Source organism: Chrysochloris asiatica, unplaced genomic scaffold, assembly GCF_000296735.1.
Source record: "Chrysochloris asiatica unplaced genomic scaffold, ChrAsi1.0 scaffold00432, whole genome shotgun sequence".
Classification (NCBI taxonomy): domain Eukaryota; kingdom Metazoa; phylum Chordata; class Mammalia; order Afrosoricida; family Chrysochloridae; genus Chrysochloris; species Chrysochloris asiatica.
The window spans coordinates 1,322,465-1,330,041 of record NW_006408950.1 but is presented as its reverse complement, the minus strand read 5'-3'; the positions used below and the strand labels follow the sequence as shown (position 1 = coordinate 1,330,041).

Sequence of the window (7,577 nt, the reverse complement as noted above, 5' to 3'; positions counted from 1 at the left end):
TCCTATAGCTTTGTCCCTGTTATCTTTCAGGAACTTTATGGTTTTAGCTTTAACATGAGGTCTATAATCTATTTTAAGTTAGTTTTTTGTGTATAGTATGAGGTATGGATCCTGTTTCATTTTTCTGCAAATGAAATCCAAGTTTTAAGCATCATTTGTTTAAAAGACTGGTTCTTCCCCTGAATGAACTCTGACTCTTTGTTGAAAATCAGCTTCCCATACCGAAACTAAATCACTGAGCTGATTCCAATGTATAGCAACCCAATAGGACAGAATAGAACTGCCCATAGGGTTTCCAAGGCTGTACATCTTTACAAAAGCAGACTGCTGCATCTCTTTCACATGGGTTCAAACTACTTACCTTTTTTGTTTAGCAGTTGAGTGTTTTCAGGGCTCCTAGTTGCACATGTTGTTGTTAAGTGCCGTCGAGTGGGTTCTATTACCTAGAGACCCTGTCTAGGGTTTCCAAGAAACAGCTGGGGAGCTTGAACCGCTGACCTTGGGGTTCAAACTGACTTTGCAGTCCAGTGCATTAGCCCACAGTGCCACACCAGGACTCCCCATTGCACATAGTTGGATGAATTTACTTTGAGGTTCTCAGTCCTATTCCATTGGTCTATGTGTTTGTCATCAAACCATTACCAGGCTGTTGTGATTACTGCGGCGGTATTTTGAGATCAGGAAATTCAGGGCCTCTTTCTTTCCCATATAAAGTAGATGATTAGTTTTGGGTTTTTTTTTCCATTTCAGTCAATGGGCTTTGGATCACAATTGCATTATACCTATAGATTGTTTTGGGCAGTATTGACGTTTTTGCAATGTTAATTCTTCTAATCCGTGATAGTGGATTGCTCTTTCATTTATGTAGGCCTGTTGAAGGTTCTTGCAATAGTGTAATAAAGTTTTCCTTGTATAAATCTTTTATGTCCTTGATTAGATTTACTCCTAGGTATTTTTCTTTTGGGACGCTATTGTAAATAATATTGTTTTCTTGATTTCCTTTTCAGAATTCTTGTTAGAGTAGAGGTTCCCAGCTAATTTTTTTTTTTTTTATTTTTAAAATGTATTTTATTATATAACCTACCAGGACAATTACAAAAGCTTTAGACAGTATATCCAAGTTGTTGTTGTTGTTAAGTGCCTTCGAGTCGGTTCCGACCCATAGCGACCCTGTACAGGGTTTCCGAGGGTGTAAATCCTTACGGGAGTAGAAAGCCTCATCTTTCTCCCGTGGAGCAGCTGGTAGTTTCGAACCACTGACCTTAAGGTTCGCAGCCCGATTCGTAACCACTACGCTACCAGAGCTCCTGTATATCCAACTAGTGAAAGACAATTTCCCTAAGAAACAAAAAAGACCAAACAGTCCGCATTATGGGTTTGCTACTTTCTACACCGAAATGATTTCTTTTATATACTAGTCAGTTGCAACATTAACCTATAAAATTTAAAACAAAAACATGTCTCAAAGGCAGAGTGAACTTCATAATGCTATGTTGTTATTAAGTGTCATCAAGTCGGTTCTGACTCATAGTGGCTCTGTAAAGGTGTCTGAGGAACAGCTGGTGAGTTTGAACCACCAACCTTGCGGTTCAAATCGACCTATGGTTCATTGTATTATCCTGCAGTACTACACTGGTGGTGATGGTGGTGTGGCGTAGAGTCGGTTCTGATGCATAGTGACCCTGCATAGGGTTTCTGAGGCTGTAAATCTTTCACGGAACAGAAAGCCTCATCTTTCTCCTGCAGACCAACTGGCAGTTTCAAACTGCTTACTTTGAGTCTAGCAGTTGTAACCACTGTGCTACCAGAACAATGCTGCCCTTGGGCTCTCATAATGCTATACTTACACGTTAACCAGGATAAGAAACCTTAAGTGTTGCTTAAGCTAAGTGTCATCCAGCTGGTCTGACTCATAGCAATCCTGTATAGGGTTTCCAAAGAGCATCTAGTGAGCTTGAACCACTGACCTTTTTGTTCAAACTGACCTTGCAGTCCAGCGCATTAACTTGCAGCCACACCAAGACTCCTTAAGAAACTTAAGACAATAAGTTAGTTCAAAATAAAGTTTACAGAACAGACACTTTTAAGCCAGCTGTGTGTAACTCAGTTAATGTTGCTTGTACACATTTTATTTAATTAAAGCTTGTCAATCAATAAAGCATATATTCTTTTGATGCAGAAGCACAAACACTGTTCTGGTTGTAACATGCAAGACAAACCCTAAATTAGAGAAACCTTCTGATAGAAAATGAATAAAAACAAAAGCAGCCAGGGATGGAAGCATTTCCAAGTAGTTAAAAAGGCTTTTAAGGAGTTCTGGTAGCTTAGTGGTTAGGAGTCAGGCTTCTAACTTTAAGGTCAGCAGTTTGAAACTACCAGCCGTTCTGCTGGAGAAAGATGAGGCTTTCTGCTCCCCTAAAAATTTACAGCCTTGGAAATCCTATACAGGGTGGCTATGAGTCGGAACTGACTCCACGGCACACCGCCACCGCCACCAGCAAATAGGCCTTTAACTGTTAAATCAGTGTTTTAAACCCCTTTACTCTCAGGTAGTCCTGGTGTGGCTCTGTGGGTTAATGCTCTGGGATGCAAAGCCGTTTGTACTGCAAGGACGGTAGTTGTAGCTTGCCAGCTGCTCCTCAAGAACCCTATACAGGGTCACTATGGGTTGGAACTGATTTGACGGCACTTAACAACAATAACTTTCAGGTAAGCTGCGGTGAGACAGTGAGACAGGTGGTCTGCTGTGACGATGTGGATGTTGGAGACTGGCAGTGTCAGCATCACAAGAGTTTTCTACCAGAAGAGGAAGAAGCTGGGCATAACTGGACTGTCTCCAACCAGAGGGGGAAAGAAATACCTGAAACAAGAACAAAACACCAAAACACAAAAATAAAGGAACAAAACAAAACAAAAACACAGAATAAAAAGAAAAGTAGTAAGTACAAAGAGAGCAAAAGAAGAGAAAACATGCTGAAAAAACAAAACAACTTCAGTGTATTTATGCCAAAACTAACCAAAAATACTAGCAAAACTCAAAACCATTACTCAAACCAAGATTGCTTAAGCAAGTATAAAAACTTGAAGAAATACAATCTGTTAAATTTGATTTTTTTTCTAATTACCAGCATGAATTTTAAAAGACATTAATTTTATTAAAACATTTTCTAGTCTGTTCAAAACAAATGTACAAATCTAGCTTTGTTTTTCACTTTAAGAAATGCTTCATTTGTAGCAGCAACAGGCACACACTGTTTAGTGTATACGTGATACTTAGAACCAATTAATACACACGTTCACATAATAGGGCTCTTGGAACATACTTTTGAAAAAAATACAATGAATTGTTTTTCTTCAAAACCTCAAAATCACTATAAAATTTTGATAACTTAAAAGGCCAAGAATTATGATGTCATACAAGAGGGCTTCAAAAACTTAAACATCTCTTAATTCCATTTTTCCTCAAACTTTCTGAAGCCCTCTCATATTGTTATTCTTCTGAAATTTTGTCTTACTGGTAATACCTATGCATTTTAGGATTAAAATGTACACTTTTATTATCCAGTCCTGACCTCTTACAGGATATAAACTAATTGAAACAGTCAATGAAGAAACCCTAAGACTTAGAATTGTCCATTTTCATACACATGTCAGCAAAATTTTTACTGCTTCTCAAATATTAGAGCACTTCCAAATTTCCACTTTGAGTAAACTAAACCTCAAGCCATGTGAATGCTAATTAAAAACTTACATAGGTGTTTGTGTTTTGTTGTTAGGTGCCATCGAGTCAGTAGCAATGCATAGCGACCCTATGTACAACAGAACGAAACACTGCCTGATCCTAGGCCAACCTCACAATTGTTGCCACACTTGACCCGTTGATGCTGCCATTTTGCCAATCCATCTCCCTGGGGGTCATCCTCTTTTTCTCTGACCCTCCACCTTACCAAACATGATAGATATCCTTCTCCAGCGACTGGTCCCTCCAGACAATATGTCCGAAGTTTGAGAGACAAAGTTTGGCCATCCTAGCCTCCAAGGAGCACCTCCAAGCACACCTCTTCCAACACAGCTCTGTTTGTTCTTTCCTGGAACAGTATGCCATTCCTTAAATAGTAAATCACATGACAATTGAAGAGGAATAGTGTTGCATTCATCGTCAAAAAGAACATCTCGAGATCTGCTGTGATAGGATAATATCCATGCGCCTACAGGGAAAACCAGTTAATACTACTAGTATTCAAATTTACTCCCCAATCACTAAAACCAGTGAGGATGAAATAGAAGAATTCTATCGACTTCTTCAATCTGAAATTGATCAAACATGCAATAAGGATATGTCGATAATCACTGGCGATTGGAATGCAAAGGTTGGAAACAAAGAGGAAGGATCAGTAGTTGGAAAATATGACCTTGGTGATAGAAGTGATGCTGGAGATCGCATGATAGAATTCTGCAAAACCAATGATTTTGTTCATTTCAAATACTTTTTTTAGACAGCATAAGAGAGGACTATGCACATGGACCTCACCAGATGGAGTACACAGAAATCAAATTGACTGCATCTGTTGAAAGAGACGATGGGAAAGCTCCATGTATCATCAACCAAAACAAGGCCAGGGGCAGATTGTGGAACCGACCATCAATTGCTCATATGCAATTGTTTGCACTTTACAAATTACAAGTGAAGCACTACCAAATGCTGAACATGGCTACAGGCTGTCCAAATTACTTTCATTTTAGTACAACTGTTTCTCTCACTCCTTTACTAATGATTTTAAAATATTACAAAGAAATGACAGAGTTGTATTAAATGGATGGACAAACCAATTTTACAAAAGGCAAATAAACTAGCACTCTATATAATCTTATTCTTTCAGTCTTCAAATTAAAATTATAGAAATACATTCTGTTAGCTTACTATTCTAGAAAATAAAAGCAACCTAGAGTTTCCAAATGAAATAAAGTGGTATTTTCATTCCTCCCAACTACTTAAAAGAATGTTAACAATCCTTCTAGTTTTTAAACTCATGTTAGTTTCTTGTTAAAAACAAAAACAAAAACCTGTTTTGATGATAATGTTTAAACAAAAAGTGTCTCTGTTTTTATTTCAAAAGTTTCAAATTGTGTCAAGAAGCTGGGTTGCACAAAAAAATTATATACGCTGTATTTTTTTATAGGCCGTTTAATTACATTTAGTAGTAAAGAGCTGCTGGTGTATCCTAGGGAGGTCAAACACTGGGAAAGAGGAAAAGGAGCTCATTTTCCATTCCTGTGTGCCTGTAACAGGCAAGGTAGCAAAACAGCAAAGTTACTCCAGTTAGCTTGTACTCAGCTGTGCTTTCTGCCAATAGAAGATCTGTTTAATGAATTTTGTAGATTTGGAGCATTTGAGCCTAGAAGAAGATTTGAGTTTTCCTGCTGAGAATTCCCATTAACTGGGCTCCCGTAACCTTTCAAAATCCCAGTACACTTCCAGTTGTCTATATAATTAACTTTCCAGTCTTACATGGTTATATTCTGTCTCACTCGCAAAACTCCTTAGTTACGATGATCAAACTGAACCACTACATGGATTTCAAGTTTTGTTGATCCATCAGAGGAAGTAAGTTCTTTCCTCACAGGTTTTAATGTAAAAATTCTTGCACATTTGGTTGCAACAGCTAGAACTTGGAATGATCCCCTCAAATTTGGAGCAAACGCAACATCATGTACAAGATTGGTGACAGCCTTAGGAGTTACTGCTTTTGCATATTTTCTGGTATTTTCGTTATATACAAAAATCTGAACCATGGGCATTGCATTTGGACAAATGTGATCACTTTCTAAAGCTATCATTGGGGAATGAGCATGAGAGCTTAAAGGTTTCCAAGAAAGACAACTACAGTTTAACTTACATGAGATCTCATGCTGCAGAGACCATTAAGATTCATAACATCTGGTGCCTCATATATTCTTACTATACCATCAGCTGAACAGGTTGCTAACATAAGACCCATACACTTGGGAGCAAATTTCATATCAATAACTGATGTTCTGCTATCAGCTAGAATTGTCCTCTTAACTCATGGCTCTGTTCACACAATTTATCATTTGATTCTCCTGCAATTTCTTCCGGTACAGCAGCTCTTAGGTCAAAAGAACCAGAAGCCAAAACCTATCCAAACTCAGAATGAGCTCATGTATTCCAGCTAGCAGTTCAAAGCCAATCTCCATTTTCACTTTTACCCCAGACCTGGACGCTGTGGTCACGAACAGATCGCCATAGGCCGACCTTAGAAGTCAAAAGAGATATCATGGATGAGCTCCTTATGATCCAAGTCAATGCTTCATGCCACAAACACAGCTCTGCAGGACATCCGCCTACACCATTGGCCCTTAGCATCTCCAGAGAAGGCAGGGGAGGGAGGAGGCTGGGAGTATGCAACAACATCAACTGAGGCCTGGCCATGCAACTCATTGCCTGGGGCATTCATCCCCACCTGGTTTTTGTGTGTTGAACTTGTACCATGCCACCTTGATGAACCCTTCTAGAAGCCCCAGTAACTTTGTTATGGAATCTCTGGGATTTTCTATGTCATCTATCAATATGGATAGTTTTGATTTTTCCTTTCCAATTTGAATATCCTTTGTTTTTCCTTTCTTGCTTTACTGCTCTGGTTAGGACTTCTAGTATAATATTGAATGAGTATCCTTGTCTCATTCTCAGGGGAAGGGCCCTCAGTCTTTCTCTACTGACAATAACGTTGCACATTTTTTGTTGTTATTAAGGTCTTTATGTCAATTCTAACTTGTAGTGACCCTGTATAGGGTTTGTGAGGCTTTTAAATCTGCAGAAGCAGAGAGCCTCTTTTTACTCCTCACAAGCAACTGGTGAGCTCTGACCATAGACCTTGTGATTCTCAGTACAGTGCTTATCTTATGGAGCCAATGCATTCCCCATATGCCCTTAATTATGTTGAAATTTTCCTTTCTATTCCCATTTTGCTGAGAGTTTTTATCATGCAAGGTTTTGGATCTTTGCTATGTCTTTACTACATTAATTGTGGGTGGTGAGTTACTTTCATTGATTTTTCTCATCTTAAGCTACCCTTGCATCCCTAGTATGAACTCCATAAGACCATGATGGTTTTTTGTTTTTTTTAAGTTTTTATTGTGAATTGAGTGAAAGTTTACAGGGCAGATCATCAGTTTTACATTCAACAAATCATCCACCTTGTTTCATTACAAGAATTAACAGTTAACAGTATTTCTTTCTATTCATTTTAGCTCTTTTTGTTTGTTTGTTTTTAAACACTCAGGCATATGTAATAATTTACACCACCAAAGGGCACATTCTGCAAGTCTGCCTCCTGACCATCAGCTCTCAGTCCCTCTCTTCCCATGAATCTTCCTACAGAGTCCTCTCTTCCCATGGAGTCCTCAGTTGTTCCTTCTCTTCCTGTCCCCATCTCAGCCTCCATCTCTGGTGTCGCTGCTTCTCTGGATAAGGTCCCGCATTCCACGTGTGCTCTTCGTCCTTGACGGTCCTTGAGTCCTCTGTTTCTGGACTTTAAGATTAACTACTTCCCTGTTTT

At 38.8% G+C, this 7,577-nt stretch overlaps 1 protein-coding gene and 1 pseudogene across 1 annotated transcript in view; one reads left to right on the top strand and one right to left on the bottom strand.

Annotated features, from left to right (window-relative positions):
• Positions 1 to 7,577, top strand: part of NEK5 (NIMA-related kinase 5) — a 194,645-nt gene that overhangs the window by 88,607 nt on the left and 98,461 nt on the right. The gene's annotated exons all lie outside the window — the stretch shown is intronic.
• LOC102815823 lies at positions 2,690 to 6,476 on the bottom strand (annotated as a pseudogene).